The sequence below is a fragment of the Neovison vison genome, chromosome 3 (genome assembly GCF_020171115.1).
Source record: "Neovison vison isolate M4711 chromosome 3, ASM_NN_V1, whole genome shotgun sequence".
Classification (NCBI taxonomy): domain Eukaryota; kingdom Metazoa; phylum Chordata; class Mammalia; order Carnivora; family Mustelidae; genus Neogale; species Neogale vison.
In genome coordinates this window covers 105,909,148-105,928,336 of record NC_058093.1, presented here as the reverse complement: position 1 = coordinate 105,928,336, position 19,189 = coordinate 105,909,148, and the positions used below count along the sequence as shown (strand labels likewise).

General features: G+C 40.6%; 1 long non-coding RNA gene and 1 other non-coding gene across 2 annotated transcripts in view; both read right to left on the bottom strand.

Moving 5' to 3' along the window:
• Positions 1-19,189, bottom strand: part of LOC122902748 — a 49,835-nt gene that overhangs the window by 28,654 nt on the left and 1,992 nt on the right. The window lies entirely within an intron of this gene.
• LOC122903802 lies at positions 2,843-2,946 on the bottom strand. The gene has a single exon (XR_006384028.1). It is a non-coding gene; the product is annotated as a U6 spliceosomal RNA (small nuclear RNA).

Here is a 19,189-nt window from a genome sequence, read left to right as displayed (position 1 = left end):
TTATGACTTAAGCAGAAGGCAGTTGCTTAACCAACTGAGCCACCTAGTCGCTCTCTTTTTCCCTTTCTTACTAGTGTCCTATGAAGCATGAAAGTTTTAACATTTTAATTAAATTCAATTTATTCTTTTTTTTTCTTTTGTTGCCTGTTTTTGGTGTCATATCTAAGAAACCAATACCTAATCTAAGGATAAGACATTTAAGATTTCTTTCTTTCTTTCTTTGAGAGATAGTGAGAGAGGGAACACAAGCAGGAGGAATGGGAGAGGGAGAAGCAGGCTTCCTGCCAAGTTGATAGCCTAATGCGGGGCTCAATCCCAGGACCCTGGGATCATGACCTGAGCTGAAGGCAGACACTTAAGGACTGAGCCACCCAGGCACCCCATCTTATGTTTTCTTTGTAGAGTTTTACAGTTGAGATCTTACATGTAGGTCTTTGATCTATTTAGAGTCCATTTTTTTTTTCCTTACGTGCAGTTTTAGATTCACATCATTTTTTATATACAGAGTGAAGAAAGGGTCCAACTTCATTCTTTTATACATAGCTGTAATTGTTCCACTACCATTTGCTTAAAAGACTAATTATTCCTTCCTCATTGAATTATCGTGGCTCCTTGTTGAAAATCAATTGACTGTAGATGCAGGGGTTTATTAATTTGAGAGATCACAAGTAGACGGAGAAGCAGGCAAAGAGAGAGAGGAGGAAGCAGACTACCCGCTGAGCAGAGGCCGATGTGGGGCTCGATCCCAGGACCCTGGGAACATGACCGGAGCTGAAGGCAGACACTTACCCTGAAGGCTTACCCCCACAAATAGAGAGCAACCTGTGCACAGAATTATTCATATGGCACAACTGAATAGCAAAAGATCAGTTCAAATTCCATTAGGGGACAGATTGAGTAAAATGTGGTACATCCAACCTGCTGCAATAATTTGTTAATTTTGCTTTAACCCACTGGGCCACCCAGGTGTCCCTATTTCTTGATTCTTAATTGTATTCCACTGGTCTATCCTTAGCCAGTACCACACTATTTTTTTTTTTTTTTTTAAGATTTTATTTGTTTGACACAGAGAGAGAAACAGCAAGAGAGGGAATACAAACAGGGGAATGGGAGAGGGACAAGCAGGCTTCTGGCCGAGCAGGGAGCTCAATGTGGAGCTTGATCCCAGGACCCTGGGATCATGACCCAAGCTGAAGGTAGACACTTAACAACTGAGCCACCGAGGTGCCCCAGTACCACACTATTTTGATTATTATAGCTTTGTAGTGAGTTTCAAAAATCAGAAACTGTCAGTCCTTCAACTTTGTTCTTTTTTTTCCAAGATTGTTTTGGCTTCTCTTGGCCCTTTGCACTCCCAGAGGAATTGTAGGATCACTGTGTTTGTTTCTACAAAGGTGGCAGTTGAGGTTTTGATAGGGACTGCACTGAATCTGTAGATCATTTTGGAGAGGTTTTTTTTTTTTTTTTAATTTTATTTTTTCAGTGTTCCAAGATTCATTGTTTATGCATCACACCCAGTGCTCCATGCAATACGTGCCCTCCATAATACCCACCAGCAGGCTCACCCAACCCCCCACCCCTCTCCCCTCTGAAACCCTCAGTTTCTGAGTCTACAGTCTCTCATGGTTTGTCTCCCCCTCCAGCTTCCCCCAATTCACTTTTCCTTTCCTTGAAGAGCCTTCTCCCCACCAAGATTTATTTATTTACTTGAGAGAGAGAGAGAGAGAGAGTGTGTGTGTGAGTAGGGGGAGGGGGAGAGGGAGAGAGAATCCTTCAAGCAGACTCCCCCCTGAGTGTGGAGCCCAAAACAGGGCTTGATCCCTGGCCTCGAGATCATAACCTGAGGTGAAACCAAGAGCCATCTCTTACTCAACTGACTATGCCACCCAGGTGCCCCAAAGAGTATGTTAACAATATTAAAACTTCTGGTCCACTTATTTAGGTTTTCCTTAATTTCTTTCAACAATGTTCGGTATTAGTCTTCTATTTCTTTTGTTAAATCTATTCCTAAATATTTTTTTTTTCAATATTTTATTGTGGTGCCTGGGTGGCTCAGTGGGTTAAGCCTCTGCCTTTGGCTCAGGTCATGATCTCAGGGTTCTGGTGAAAGATCCCCCGGGTTTCAAGCACCCCGGAATGGACCTCTCCTCAGGAGGAGACCCCAGGACCCAAAACCCGAGCCGAGGCCACAGATCAGATGCAAACAGCACGAGGTTTATTGAGTAGTCACAGGTACCTGCGGGCGATCAAGTCTTAGGAGGACTCGCACGCCAGCCCTTTGTTCAGGGCCTTTTTATGGTGTTTCGGGAAGCGGAAGCATTCGTACAGAAGCAGAAGCATAGTTACAAGGTTCTCATTGGCTGGTTTGAATGTAAAGGCATACTTGGCGCGCGCGGGAAGGGGGATACAAGGTCTTCATTACTCAGCAGAGAAGCATCCTGCCTACGGGACTAGGCGAACGTGGCTAGGAGGCTGGTCTCCCAGCATATCTTTAGGCAAGTTTACTTATCACTTTTGCAACAGGCTGTTGCCTTTTTTTAGCCATAGGGCCGTTAAAACAAAGGAGGGTTGTTTAAGCAAGGGGAAGGGGGAAGAGGTCCTTTCACTGGGATCAAGCCTGCACTGGGCTCTCTGCTCCCCGTACCGCCCATGTGCCCCTTTAAGTATTTTATTCTTGATGCTATTAGAAGTTAAATTGTTTTAACTTCATTTTCAGAATAAATGTCTTTTTACTGCACTGGGAGCAACTGGAATTCTCTGTGGTAGCTGTTGTTTTACTTTGTAACACTGTGCCCACAGTGCTTTCTGTGGGCAGGTGTCCAAAGTCTGGACCTCTCATGGGACACATGTGTGAACTCTTTTTTTGAGTGTCACCCTTGTGCAGGAGCCATGCTAATCTTCTCTGTTTTGTTCCAAGTTTAGTATCTGTGTTGCCAAAGCAAGCACCGTGTGAGCTCTCAGGAGGCCCCCACAGATCTGCACAGACCACAGTTCCCCTTGGTACAGGATATCAATCTCCAGTTCCAGGATTCCAGCTTTGCCACTGACTGCCCACTGGCACATTCGCTTGCCTCCTTCTGGATTTTCTTTCTTGCAGTATGCAACCTCTTTTTCGGGGGGAGGGGGAGGGGTTGTTCAAGAGAGATAGCTCAAATATAGCTAGCTCCCACTGTGTTTACTTGACAGGCAGGGGCTTACTTTCCAGACTTTTTAAAAAAGATTTTCTTTCTTTATTTGTTAGAGCGAGAGACCACAAGCAGGGTGAGTGGCAGGCAGAGGGAAAAGCAGGCTCCCTGCTGAGCAAGGAGCCTCATGTGGAACTCCAATCCAGAAGCCTGGGATCAGGACCCAAGACGAAGGCAGATGCTTAACCGACTGAGCCAGCCAGATGTCCCTCCTTTCCAGATATTGTAACTTACTATCAAGATATAGTGATTGAGATGTGCATTAAGGCACAGGGATGAAAAACATAACCTGACAGAACCAAAAGAGAATCTAAAATATATGTCAAAAGTGCCATTACCCACCTTTGGGAAAAGGATGGCATTTTCTTTCTTTTTTTTTTTTTTTAAAAGATTTTATTTATTTATTTGACAGAGAGAAATCACAAGTAGATGGAGAGGCAGGCAGAGAGAGAGAGAGAGGGAAGCAGGCTCCCTGCTGAGCAGAGAGCCCGATGCGGGACTCGATCCCAGGACCCTGAGATCATGACCTGAGCCAAAGGCAGCGGCTTAACCCACTGAGCCACCCAGGCGCCCAAGGATGGCATTTTCAATAACAGGTTTTATTTATTTTATTTTTTTAAAAGATTTTATTTATTTATATGACAGAGAGAGATCACAAGTAGACAGAGAGGCAGGCAGAGAGAGAGGTAGAGGGAAGCAGGCTCCCTGCTGAGCAAAGAACCCGATGCGGAACTCGATCCCAGGACCCCGAGATCATGACCTGAGCCACCCAGGTGCCCCTCAATAACAGGTTTTAAAACAACTGGTTGTCAGTTTGGAAAAAATTCACTACCTACCTCACACCACAACCAAAAAGTAAATTCTCTATGTATAGAAGCCCTAAAGATTTTAAAAAACCTATACCTAAAAAAAACTAGACGGGGACGCCTGGGTGGCTCAGTTGGTTAAGCAGCTGCCTTCGGCTCAGGTCATGATCCCAGGGTCCTGGAATCGAGTTCCACATCGGGCTCCTTGCTCGGCAGGGAGCCTGCTTCTCCCTCTGCCTCTGCCTGCCTCTCTGTCTGCCTGTGCTTGCTCACTCTTTCTCCCTCTGTCTCTGACAAATAAATAAATAAAATCTCAAAAAAAACAAAACAAAACCCAAAAACCTAGATGAACTACAAGAGAATATCCTTATTACCTTGGAGTGGGGACATATTTTCTTTTTTAGGAAGAAATAATAAGCATTCATCAATGAAAAAAAGACTGATAAACCTGATCATAAAAAGACATCATAACATGGGTTGCCTGGGTGGCTCCGTCAGTTAAGCATCTCCCTTCAGCTCAGGTCATGATCCCAGGGTCCTGGGATAGAGCCCTGTATCAGGCTCCTTGCTCAATGGGGGAGTCTGCTTTTCCCTCTGTCTGCTGCTCCCCCTTATTGTGTTCTTTCTCTCTGACAAATAAATAAGATCTTAAAAAAAAAAATAAAGACACCGTAACAAAAAGGTAAAAATTCAAATTCCAGATGGGGAGAAGATATTGGTTGCATATAGCTATGAAAGATTTATATCTTGACTATAGAAGAATTTCTAAAAATCAATAATAAAAAAAATAAAGCATTTATCTGAAATGTGACCCTGGGAGAAAAGGAGATCCAAATTGCCAGTGAAAACATGGAAAGACGCCCAGTCCCATGAGGAATCAGGAAAACAAATTAAGACCATAAGGAGATATCATTTTAGACTCTTAAAAATTAGTAAAAAATTAAAACTCTGAAAATACATAGTGCTAGTACTGGACACTCTCATATTCTAATAGTTATTTCTGAGATCTTTTTGTCAAGCTGAAGATATGCATGTGCCAAGACCTCATAAATGTCACTAAGAAACTTACACATACAAGCATCAATAGTTTTATAAAAATGTTTATACAGTGGGGCACCTGGGTGGTTCAGTCGGTTGACTGTCTGCCTTTGGCTTGGGTCATGATCCAAGGGTCCTGGGATTGAGCCCTGCATCAAGCTCCCTGCCCAGCGGGGAGCCTACTTCTCCCTCTCCATCTGCTTGTTTTGCCATTGTGCTCTCTATCTCTGTCAAATAAATAAATAAAATATTTTTTATTTTTTTAATTTTTATTTTATTTTTTATTTTTAAAAAAGATTTTATTTATTTATTTGACAGACAGAGATCACAAGTAGACAGAGGCAGGCAGAGAGAGAGGAGGAAGCAGGCTCCCGGCCGAGCAGAAAGCCCGATGCGGGGCTCGATCCCAGGACCCTGGGATCATGACCTGAGCCGAAGGCAGAGGCTTTAACCCACTGAGCCACTCAGGCGCCCTGATAAATAAAATCTTTAAAAAATGTTTATATAGATCAAAAAAATCCCAGCAAACAAAACAAATCAAAACCCTGGAAACTCACTAGATGTCCATTAATAGGAGATTAGATAAATGTCAAAACATTTATATAGTGGAATACCACAGAGTACTTAAAAATAAGTTAACACTCCAGCTATCTTCTTTCCATAGGATGTATCCCAAAAGCATAGTATTGAGATAGAAAGGGGAGGGTGTGAGTTGTAGAAAGATATATACAGTATGATAGCACTTATACTAATAAATATCACTTATGTATACATTTATGTATAGGAAAAACAAAACAGGTATGAAAATGTAAGTCCAAATTCAGAAGGGAGAGGTGGAAATGGGGTCAGGTGGGGCAACACAAGAAATTCATCACAGTTTCTATTCTCTTTTTTTTTTTCCTTTTTAAGATTTTATTTATTCATTTGGCAGAGAGAGAGAGAGAGAGCAAGAGAGGGAGAGAGCGCACAAGCATGGGGAGCAGCAGGCAGAGGGAGAAGCAGGCTCCATGCTGAGCAAGGAGCCAGATGTGGGGCTGTACTCCAGGACTCTGAGGTCATGACCTTAGCTGAAGGCAGAGATGGTTAACTGACTGAGCCACCCAGGTGTCCCTGTATTCTTTTTTGTATGCCTGATACTTTGTTAAATGCAAACAAAAAATACAAAATAACTCACACTGTTGTGAGATAGCTCTCAAAAGTTTCTGTTAACTCTTTCCTTCCATTCTAATTTCATCATACTGCTTCTAAAATATGTTGTTTGCTCTCAGGCTGGTGACACAATCAGTTTTTAACTTTAATCTCATGACTTAAGACTCTCCTTCGTCTTGGGGAAGCCAAAGATTTACTTCCAGTTAGCAAGTCTGAACAGAAATGTCTTCCCACTTTATAATCAGTGTTTTCAAAATATTCCAACCTGTTTGCCTAATTTTCAGAGAAGGGGGAGTTCAGGAGCTGGATATAGGCTACCTTCTGATAGAGAGTTCAAATTTCCTTGCCAGCTGGCTTTCAGACTACTAAAATGGGGCAGGATTATCCAGGTCTAGTTCTGAATTTGTCACTAACCAGGAGTGCCAGACTTTAAGTGAATCTCTTCACTACCGTGGACTTCAGTTTTCTCACAAACAAGTGTGATGGAAGAAATGATCTCTAAGGTACTTTCTTGATCCAACTTTCCAAGATCCTAAGGCAGATTTTGAGGCTTTGTCAAGACATCCCTTGCTGTAATTCTTCTCCTCGACCATTTCCACCAAGCAGGATGGATAAATCCTGGTGATCTCAAATCCCTGGACAACTTTTAGGAAAGCTATATTTTTCATATGTTCAAGTTGAAAATACAAAGTCAAATTTCCCACTTGCCACTAGGCAAATGTCCTGGCTTCTCATTTAGGTATAGATTAGCATTGTCTTTGTAATCTATACCAGCAGTTGTCTGGTAAATTCCTTGAAGTGGTTGGTAGTCTCTTTGTCATAAAATTTTCTGACTTTCCCCTTGGTTGGCACTAAGAGGAATCTAATTTATTTTCTGAGGTAAGGTACAAATACTTTTTGTTTAAAGTAAGATACTGTGTTATCAATGAACAAAAAGTCCTGACTGATAAGAAAGGTATGATTTTACCTTCTGAATTCATATAAATGTAAAATATATAGTTCTGTGGAAGTAAGAACTGTCAACTTCTAGTCAAACCTGTTAGTTTCAAGAGTCGGCAACTACCTGTTACAATCAGGAATTACAGGTTGAAAGCAACTACAGTCAGTTTAATTCACATGGTATTTGAACTCAAAAGAAGACTGGTAAGTGGAATTTAAATATTACACAGTTAATAACAGGGAGGGAGCCTGATCCCAGATGACTCAGAATGCCAGTGCAGTGTGGTAGGTGACGCAGGGAAACGCAGTGTAGCTAAATGCATGAGAGAGAGACATTCATAGGGGAGTTACACAGCTAACTCATGCACGAGCAAAGGCAAATTTTGGGAATTAAGAAAATCCAAATATGTTTGGGGATCTTAGTTTAGTGACTGTAAACAACTAATATTGTGGATGCTATGATTGGTTTAGAAATTAGCTGAAGCAATAAAGAAAATTGGCAAATAGGGCATGAATATAAGGAGACGATCAGAAAGGAGAAATAGGACTTGAGCTACTGTAAACAGCAGAAGGCAAGAGAATTTCACCTAGGAACAGGAAACTCTAAATAAATAACACCAGCTAGGAAATATGGCAAACACAAATCTTATAAATAATTTAAAAATTCGCTGATTTCTTAATGTACCATTTAAATTTTAAACTGCAAGCTGGCAGAGTGACAGACTCCACCTTTATTTCAAGTCCTACATGATATAATTAATGTGGCAAAAACAAAAATAGAAGAAACACAATTGTGCAATTCTGGAGGAGCACAGATTCCCATGCATGACAGTCAGGCATACTCTGCAATTTACAATGCATAGCTGGAATTATTTTATCCTTAATACAAGTGAACAAATACAGGCAGGGGATTTGTTATTTTGTTAAAGCAGACATAGTGGGGCAGTTTCATTTGCATATTCTGGCCCAGCTAATGAGCTCTGTTCTCACTCTGCTGCATGACTGTGAAGTACGCGTGTGTATGTGATGGCCCACATGTCAGAATATGCCCATTTTGGGAAATATTATCTATGAAACTCTAAATGACCTTGTTAAGATGGAAAGATTTAGAGTTGCTTGAAATTATTAGAAAAAAAAAATAAACACTATCCAAATGGAACTAGTCTAAATCATTCTGGTTCTGAGACTGAATGTCATAAAGGTGAGTTTCAATGTTTTGTTTGGTTTAGCTAAAGAGCATTCCCTTCATTCCTCCTCAGCTTTCCTTGACCTACCCACACCTGCTAAGTAACCCCTTTTGTGTTTTGTGTTCCACCATTGTTGTAACTATATAGTAATTTGTTTTCCTTACTAAACTGACTTCCTTGAGTGTAAAAACTGTATCTTTCTAGCTATGTCTACCCAGGGACAGGTCAAGTTCTGGCAAAGGAGAGGCTATTAGATAACGTAAAAATTGAGAAGTACTTCACTTGGTTTCGAAAGTCTCAGAATGGTTCTCTGCATTTGGATGGGTTGATCAGGCCATTGGTGAGTCCATCTGTGAATTGGCATGGACCAGTTGCTTCAGACTCCTCACTGATGAGAGCTGACATCCCCGAACAGTTAGGTTACTGACAAATATGTCAGGTTATTTCCTTTTTGGCTTTTACCCTTTGTTCTTACTAAGGGTAAGGAATGGTCTTCAATAAGCCTAAACATCTGGATTACAACATACTGGGCAATATGTAATGTTTAAAGGGCTATTTAATCATTTGTTCTGCATCAGAGCTATTCAAAGAACCACCCAGATTTGTCATGCTTCTGATGGTAAAACAGTCACTTTTGTACAGCCTTTGTTACGAGAAATGCATTTTTTCTAATGTTAATTTCACCAGTTGTGACAATATTGCAAACTGGAACTATCCTTTTCATTAAAGATGAAGTGACCTTGCTGCCTGTGACTAGGTTAAGTGACTTGTCTAGGTCACACAGTGAGTGGATGGCTATAAGGGCACATTCTCCAGTAACTGTCACTAAGGTGTTTAAAGATGGGCATATGGGCGGCATAAAACCTTGCCAGGTGAGGAAACCCTTGAGAGGAAAGTCGGACACCTGTCCTGTTTCTTTCAGTGGGTGATACTTACTAGGTAAGTCAAGTACTGAGAGAGGGAGTGGTTATGAACACAATTTAGCAAACTAGTTTCTGATCTTCTGTTTTCATCACATAAAAAAGACACACCCTGACTCTGCCCAAATATTTCTGTAACATACCACTTCTCTAACAAAGTTTCCCAAGTAGTACAAATTCAGATTCCATATGGGCTATGAAGGATGATAACAATATGCATTGCTGCTATTCTTCATGAATTTTAATTTCTGTAGCCATATTTTTTCACTGAGATTACTGAACATTAAGTAAAGCCATCTAATTAAACTTAACCCCCTAATACTAAAGCATTTAGACTAACTTAGAGTGGGAGATATTGCTTAATGAAACCATAGGAAGAGAAAAGAAATTTTCTTACCTAGAGTTTGGTGATTTGGTCATTAGGACATGTTATCAAAAATATGCTATTAAATCTTTTAAGAATGACTCTTAAAAAATTACAAAAACATTATGCTGCTAAAATAAAATGAATATAGACTTAAGTTTTAAAAATGACCAACAATTTTACCACCCACAGACACTCACTTGCTAATATTTTGATGTATTTACTTCGATAAAGTTTTCTATGCCAAAGATGCACCTCATACATGAACTGATAACCTAGGGCAGGTACGCGTCAATCAGTTGCTGAGTAGAATATGATCAGAAAGCAGATAAAAACAGGTAGGGCTGAAAATATGAATAAAAATATCATCCTCAAAAACATGGGGAAAAATCACCAAAAGACATAGAATCATAAAGCCAATAGGCCTTTATAGAACACCAATATAATGTTTTATTTTGCGAATAAAGAGAGAGAATGTGACCAGCTGAGAATAGGTACAGCCAGAACTAGAATCCAGGAACCAAGACTTCTGCCATAATCTCCCTGCTTTTACAATGATTTTAACTGACTTTGTTACATACATGATTGGATTTAATAACTGACAAACTCTGGATTTGAAATGAACCCAAGTAGTCTGAGACGGGAAGAATAAATACGATGTTAATGGATCCTTTTTATTTATTGTTATTATTTTTTCAATACTTATTTGATAGAGTGAGAGAGAGCTAGGAGGTGTGGGGGTGGGGGGAGGCAGGCGATAGCGAGAGCGATAGCGGGTATCTCTAGCAGACTCCCCACTTGAGCATCTGCCTGACAAAGGGCTTGATCCCACAACCCTGATACCATGAGCTGAGCTGAAATCAAGAGCTGGACGCTTAACCGAATGTGCCACCGAGGTGCCCATGATGGATCCTTTTAACGCACCCATATTGTATCTGCTAGAGATTAAGTTCACTACTTCAGTGTTTAGAGTATATTAGAATAGCAAGAGTAGCTATACTACTCTAATAGTAGAGTATATTAGAATAGAGTATATTAGTATAGCAAGAAACCTTAGAGGTCCTTTACAGGTTATGCCCCCATTCTGTAGATAAGAACATTGAGGCCCAAAGAAGAAAGATAACTTGGTAAAGATGTTTAGCTAGGGTCCCACATACTCTGGATTGATGGGTACTCCCACTTACTCTGCTTTATTTACTTTGCCTTCAATTGAACTATTCCACTATAACAACAAACTTAGGCAATGGTCACTAATTATTGCTAACTTCACAAACAGAAAACTAGAAGTTATGTGTCTCCTGATGGATGTATTAAGTAGGTCTGCTAAAAAACCCAAACCTGAATCAGAATACACCACACAGTATTATCAAGCATCTAGGGGGTAGAAGAATGTATTAGAGACTCCCAGGAATACAATCAGAAACATCTAGAATGTGGGAAATATAGAGAATAAATAATGAGATATCTGCAATTAATAAATATCAAGGAAAAATGAGATGGGGGGAATCTAAAGAGACCTAAGAGACAAATAACTAACTAAAATGCAATGAATTGGCATTTGGATCCTGATTTGCATAAACTGTAATAAAAAAGTCAAATGACAGGGGCACCTGGGTGGCTCAGTGGGTTAAAGCCTCTGCCTTCAACTCAGGTCATGATCCCAGGATCCTAGGATAGAGCCCCGCATCGAGCTCTCTGATCAGCAGGAAGCCTGCTCCCCCTGCCCCCCGCTTGCATCTCTGCCTACTTGTGGTCTCTGTCTGTCAAATAAATAAATAAAATCTTAAAAAAAAAAAAGGCAAATGACAGGTACATTAATACCAAGCTTACAGAAATAAAAAGGATCAAAAGAGAACAGTATGAACAATTGAATGCCCACAAAGTAGATAACAGATGAAATAGATACATTTCTAGAAATGCACAAAGTACTGAAACTGATTCAAGAAAAAACAGGAAATATGGACAGATCTATAACAAGACATTGGCAATAAGAGAACAAAAAAAAGCAAAATAAAACAAAACTACTCACGAAGAGGGACGCCTGGGTGGCTCAGTTGGTTAAGCAGCTGCCTTCAGCTCAGGTCATGATCCCAGCGTCCTGGGATGGAGTCCCACATCTGGCTCCTTACTTGGCAGGGAGCCTGCTTCTCCCTCTGCCTCTGCTACCACTCTGCCTGCCTGTGCTCTCTCTTTCTCTCTCTGACAAATAAATAAATAAAATCTTAAAAACAACAAAAAAACTACTCACAAAGAAAAAAAAAGAAAAGCCAGGGCCCTGATGGCTTCACTGGTGAATTTTTTAAAGTTTTATTTATTTATTTATTTGTCAGAGAGGAAGAGAGAGAAAGAGAGAGAGAGAGAGCACAGGTAGGGACAGCTGCAGGCAGAGCAGGCAGAGGGAGAAACAGACTCCCTGCCAAGCAAGGAGCCCTATGCGGGAGTTGATCCCAGGACCCTGGGATCATGACCTGAGCCGAAGGCAGTCAGTCGATTGAGCCACTCACGCATCCCTCACTGGTGAATTATATAAAACATTTAAAAAAACAATAAATGTCAATACTTCGTAAACTCTTCCAAAAAAACCACACAAAAAACAAGAACAAAAACAGAAGAGGAGGGCATTTTCTGAACTCATTCTGTGTGGCCCTATTACTCTGATACCAAAAACAAAGCTATCACTAGAAAATTAGAGACTAATATCCCTTATGAATATAGATGTAAAAGTCTTCCAACAATACAGAAACAAATAAAAATTCAGCAACACATAAAAAGGACTATAACACCACTAACAAGTGGAATTTATCCCAGAAACAGAAAAAGTTGGTTTGATATCTGAAAACCAATTAATGTGTAATACACATTAATAAAGGACAAGTCACATTATCATCAAAACGGACAAAGAAAACAGATTTGGCAAAATCCAAAGCCTTTAATGATGAGAAAATAGTCAACAAACTAGGACCAAAGGAAAATATTCTCAATCTGATAAAGGCCATATATAAAAGCTCCACAGCCATTTAATGGCAAATGACTGAATGCTTAAGGAACAAGACAAGCATATCCACTCTCACCATTTCAATTCAACATTGTACTAGAGGTTCTAGCTGGAAAAAAATCAGTCGAGAAAATCTGAATGAGAGAGATACAGACTGGAAAGGAAGAAGCAAAAACAATCTCTCTTTGTAAATGACATGATTTTGTATCCAGAAAATGCTCAGGAATCCACTAAAAAAATAGTGAGTGTGGCAAGGTTGCAGGATACAAGGTCACTATGCAAAAATTGTTTTTCTATACACTTGTAATGAGTAATCTGAAAATGAAATGAAGAAAAACCATTCCATTTACAATAGCATCAGAAGGAAAATATTTAAGAATAGATTTAATGTATGAAGTACAGAACTTACACTAGGAAAACTACCAAGCATTGTAAGCAGCTAACATGATTTAAATGAATGGAAAGACATTCCATGACCATGAATCAAAAGACTTATTATTATTAAAACAGCAATAGTCGGGTGGTGCCTGGGTCGGTCAGTCGGTCAGACTTTAGGCGTCTGCCTCTGGCTCAGGTCATGATCCTAGGATCCTGGGATCCAGCCCCACATCCGGCTCCCTGCCTCAGCAGGAAGCGTGCTTCTCCCTTTCCCACTCCCCCTGCTTGTGTTCTTGTTTACACCATCTCTCTCTCTCTGTCAAAAAAAAAAAAAGAAATAGGGCGCCTGGGTGGCTCAGTGGGTTAAGCCGCTGCCTTCGGCTCAGGTCATGATCTCAGGGTCCTGGGATCGAGTCCCACATCGGGCTCTCTGCTCAGCAGGGAGCCTGCTTCCTCCTCTCTCTCTCTCTCTGCCTGCCTCTCTGCCTACTTGTGATCTCTCTCTGTCAAATAAATAAATAAAATCTTAAAAAAAAAAAAAAAAAGAAAATCTTAAAAAAAAAGCCAAAAACCAAAAATCCCCAAAAATGGCAATAGTCTTCAAATTTATTTTCAGATTCAGTAAATTCCCATCAAAATCACAACTGCATTTTTTTCCCCCACAAATGGATAAACTGACTGGAAAATTTATATGGAAATTCAAGGAATCCCATATAGCCAAAACAACTGGAAAAGAAAAAGTTGAAGGACTCATGTTGCCCAATTTCACAAACTACAAAGTTACAGTAATTGAAACAGTGTGCAGTGGCATAAAAAGACACACATACATTGATAGAATAGATTTAGAGTCCAAAAATAAACCCATACATTATTATAGTTAACTGGTTTTGGACAAGGGTGCCAGAACAATGCAATGGAGAAAGAATGGGCTTTCCAACAAATCATGGTGAGACAATTAGAAAGCTGCCTGTAAAAGAATGAAGTTGGGCCCCTACCTCAGACCATATATAAAAATTAACTTAAAACGGACCAAAGACCTAAATGTAGGAACCAAAAATAAGACTCTACGAAAACACAGGATTACACAATGGTTTCTCAGATAAGATACCGAACACACAGAAACAAATGAAAAAGAAGATAAATTGGACACTAAAATGGCAAACTTTTGTGCTTTGGAGAGTATCATCAAGAAAGTGAAAAGATAACTCATGGGATATGAGAAAATATTTGCAAATCATCTATCTGCTGAGGGACTTAAATCTAGACTATATAAAGAACCTTTACAGCTCAATAATAAACAATACAATTTAAAAAGTGGGCAAAGCATTGGAATAGACATTTCTCAGATGAGATATACGAGATGGCCAATATGTACCAAAAACATGTTTGATGTCATTAGTCATCAGGGAAGTGCAAATCAAAGCCACAATGAAATATCACTATATACCCAACAGGACTGGTATAATAAAAAAGATATAATAACAAGTGTTGGTAAGGATATCTCCACTAGAACCCTCATAATCTGTTGGTAGAAATGTAAAATGGCATCTTCACAATGGAAGAGTCTGGCCATTCCTAAAAGGGTTAAACATACAGTTATTATATGACCCAGCAACTCCAAACCTAATTATACACTCAAGAAAACCAAAAACATAGGTCTACATGAAGTTTTGTAACAGATGTCCATTGTAGCATTATCCATAACAGCCAGGAAGTAGTTTGGAACAACCCAATGTCCATCAACTAGGATAAACAAAGTGTGGTATATTTACATATAAATGAGATTTTTTTTAAAATATGAGAGAGAGACAGAGATACCAAGAGAGAGCATGAACAGAGAGGAGAGGGAGAAGCAGGCTCAACTGATTGCAGGGCTCAATCCCAGAACCTTGGGATCATGACCTGAGTTGAAGGCAGACACTTAACCAAATGAGCCAACCAGGTACCCCATCCCAGGATCCCAGGACTGTGACCTGAGCTGAAGGCACTTAACTGACTGAGCCCAATCAGACGCCTCCATTTAGTTTTATTTGGCAGTAAAACAGAATGAAGTACTGTCACAGGCTACAATATAGAAGAACCTTGAAAACATGCTAAGTGAAGGAAGCTGGTCATATATTGTAGGATTCAATGTATATGAAATGTCTGGGACAGGAAAATCCACAGCAGCAAAAAAATAAATTAGTGGTTGCTTTGGGCTGGTGGACTGAGGAAAAATGGGTAGTGACTACTAATAAGTACAGGGTTTCTTTTTTGGGCTGATGAAGCTTTTCCAAATGGTTTGTAGGGGCGCCTGTGTGGCACAGTCTATTAAGCATCCAACTCTTGGTCTTGGCGCAGGTCCTCATCTCAGAGTTGTAAGATCGAGCGCTGTGTCCACTCCCTACTCAGAGTGGAGTCGGCTTCAGATTCTCTCCCTCTGCCCTTCCTGCTGATGCTGTGTCTCTTTAAAATAATCTTTAAGGGGCACCTGGGTGGCTCAGTGGGTTAAGCCGCTGCCTTCGGCTCAGGTCATGATCTCAGGGTCCTGGGATCGAGCCCCGCATCAGGCTCTCTGCTCAGCAGGGAGCCTGCTTCCTCCTCTCTTTCTGCCTGCCTCTCTGCCTACTTGTCATCTCTCTCTGTCAAATAAATAAATAAAATCTTTAAAAAATAAAATAAAATAAAATAAAATAATCTTTAAAACAAAATGGATTATAGTGATGATAGTACAGCTCTTTGAATATACTAGACTGTTGAATTATATACTTTAAATGGATGAATGGTATAGTATATGAATTATCTCTCTGTAAACCTGGTAGCCAAAAAATTATGAGACAATCAGGGAAATTTGAAGATTGACTGGGTTAGACCATGATACTAGGTATTAATTTCTTAGGTATGGTGGTGGTATTGAGGTATTTTCATTTAAGGGAGAATCTTTTTTTTTAAAAAGATTTTATTTACTTATTTGACAGAGACAGACACAGTGAGAGAGGTAACACAAGCAGTGGGGGTGGGAGAGGGAGAAGCAGGCTTCTCGCTAAGCAGGGAGCCCAATGCGGGGCTTGATCCCAGGACCCTAGGATCATGACCTGAGCCAAAGGCAGACACTTAATGCCTGAGCCACCGAGGTGCTTAGGTGAATCTTATCTTTCAGAAATACTAAAATATTTGTGGATGAAATAATTTTAAAAATTATTCTCTTGACCCTACCTATCCCTTGAAATATCACTCCACTTTTCTTCCCTCCCCTTTCTCCCCACCCAATTATCTATCCTCCTTCTTTCCAATTCTGTTCCTACCACTCTCTTTTGGACCCATTCCAATCAGGCTTCCATCCTTACCCCTCCACTGCTATGGTCAACAGTTAATTATAGCCCATTAGCAATTGATTTGGTTGCTCTTCCTTGTTTCCTTTTCTGATTTCCTTTTTTTCAGTGGCTGACCTTTCTGTCTCCTTTGCTGGCTTCATTACCACCCCAGTCCTTAAATGCTAGCGTACTCCAGGCCTCAGTCTTTAGATAATTTTCTCAAATTTTAATATCATGTCACGGCTTTTAATACTAGGTGCTGTGTCTCCCATATTTACATATTCAGCCTAGACCTTTCTTCTGAACTCCAGATTCAATATCTAACAGCCTTGATATTCCCATGTGCTAATTTAATAGGTATTTTCTAGTTTGTTTGTTTGTTTGAAGTAGGCTCCATACCCAGTGTGGAGTCCAATATGGGGCTTAAATTCATGGCCCTGACATCAAGAACTGAACTGAGCTCAAGAGTTGGACACTTAACCAACTAAGCCACCCAGGTGCCTCTTAAAAGACATTTTAAACTCAACATCTCCAAAACTGAATTTCTTATTGCTTCCCATTCCCATCCTGCTCCTCCCAGTCTTTGCCATTTCAGTAAACGGCAGCTCCATTCTTTAAACTGCTCAGTCAAAAAATACTGGGGAGTCCCCTTAACTCCCCTTTTGCTTACATCCTGTATCAACCAATTTATCACATACTATGTGCCATCTTGGCTGAATATATCCAGACACCTTACCACTCCACTGCTTGCACTTTCCCCAAGCCCCCATTGTCTCACTTGCAGAATTGCAATAGCCTCCTAATCTGTCCCTCTTGCTCCCTTACAATCTATTCTCAAAACTCCCTTACTCTCAAAACAGAAGCTATAGTGATTCTTTAAAAATAGAAGTAAAATCATTTTACCTCTCTGCTCAAAACCTTCCAATGGTTTCCCTCTCAGTAAAAGCCAAAATTCTTACAATGCCCTGTAAATCCCCACACAATTTGGCATCCTGTTACCTTTGACCTCATTTCCTACTTTTTGCCTGCCACACGCTGCTTCTGTTGCTCTGGCCTCCTTCCTGTGCTTAGAATGTAGTAGACATCTTCCCTCACAATGACTTCTGCACTTGCCATTCTTTCTACATGGAATGTTCTCTCAAGATGGGCATTTCTTGCTCCCTCACCTCCATCAGATCTGTACTCAAAGTATGTTTCTCAGTGGGCCCCATCCTCACCTGTCCTATTTAAAAAGAAACCTCTTTCCCTATCCTCAGCACTCCTTTTTTCTCCCTTACCGCTTCATTTTCCCCCCTTAACACTTATCCTACCTGACACAGCTTATCCTTCTTCATTTACTATTTTATTTTCTATCTCCTATGAGAACATGGATTCCTCCCCCCACCCCCGCTTTGCTAAGTGTTTGGCACATAATTGGTGCACAGTATTTCTAAGCATGTGAACACTACTTAAAATGCACTTATAATCTCTGCTTCACTGTTTGGTGCTAGCTTCATAAGATTTGAGCATGTATCCCTGAGGAAGATGAGGCTGACTGAATAGAAACACTGTCCACTCAATCAAGACTATGATATTCGGGACGCCTGGGTGGCTCAGTTGGTTAAGCAGCTGCCTTTGGCTCAGGTCATGATCCCAGCGTCCTGGGATCGAGTCCCACATCAGGCTCCTTGCTTGGCGGGGAGCCTGCTTCTCCCTCTGCCTCTGCCTGCCATTCTGTCTGCCTGTGCTTGCTCGCTCTCCCTCTCTCTCTCTGACAAATAAATAAAATCTTTAAAAAAAAGACTACGATATCCATCTTTGTAAAGGAGACCAACGCAGAGACGAGGAATTCTAGAGGGTTAGATTTCAACTGCTGCCTTGGTACCAATAAGCCATGTGACACTGGGCAAATAAGTTTTCCTTTCTGGCCATTTATTTCCTCCCCTGCCAAATGGATCACTGCTTTGAATGATTCCATAGGTTTCTGAGAATGTAAAATGAAAGATGAAATGTTGAGTAGGAAATGATGTGTCTTATTAATTTCTCTAGTACGTACAAAGATATACTTACCCGGCATTTTAAGATCTTAAAATAAAATCTTAAGATTTTAAAACTTTTAAGGTTTTATATATTTGAGAGAGAAAAAGAGAGAGAGAGTGAGCGAGCGAGCACGAGCTGGGGAAGGGCAGAGGGAGATACAGATGCCCTGCTGAGCAGGGAGCCTGACTTGGGGCTCAAGCCCATGAACCTGGAATGGTGACCTGAGCCAAAGGCACACACTTAACCAACTGAGCCACCCAGGTGCCCCTGGCACTTTGTATTTTTTAAGGGCAACAAACATACCTGCAATCAAACCTCAGAGTTTCTTTTAGGGACCTTAGACCATATAGTGTAGTTTTGCTGTGTTAAGCCCTTATAATACTAGTAATTTGTGAAAGTTCTTGATGTCAGCATAGTCCTTCTCCTGTCAAGACTCATTTTTTTTTCTAAAACATTTTATTTATTTATTTGAGAGAGAGTGCACAAGCAAGAGAGGGAGAGAGCACAAACAGGGGAGGCAGAGGGGCAGGAGAAGGAGAAGCAGACACCTGCTGGGCAGGGAGCTTGACATGGGGGCTTGATTCGAGCACCCTGGGATCATGAGCTGAGCTGAAGACAGACGCTTAACTCACTGAACCACCCGGGCGCCCCTGAAGACTCACTCTTAACATCTAAATTGTTTTCTTTCAATATCCTTGTCCAAATCAGTGAGTAGTCAATGCCCGTGGATGTCCAGCTCCCATGGGAGTTATTTCCTCATCATTTGTGTGTGTGTGTGTATGGTTGGTGAGTCTCCCTGCAGCCCATCTGTAAACCAGAATCTTGATTTTCTCACTGGTAAATGTGATGAATAACAATTGGCTCATATTTATTTTGTTGGATTCGATGATACATCAATACTCTACATAAAACAATT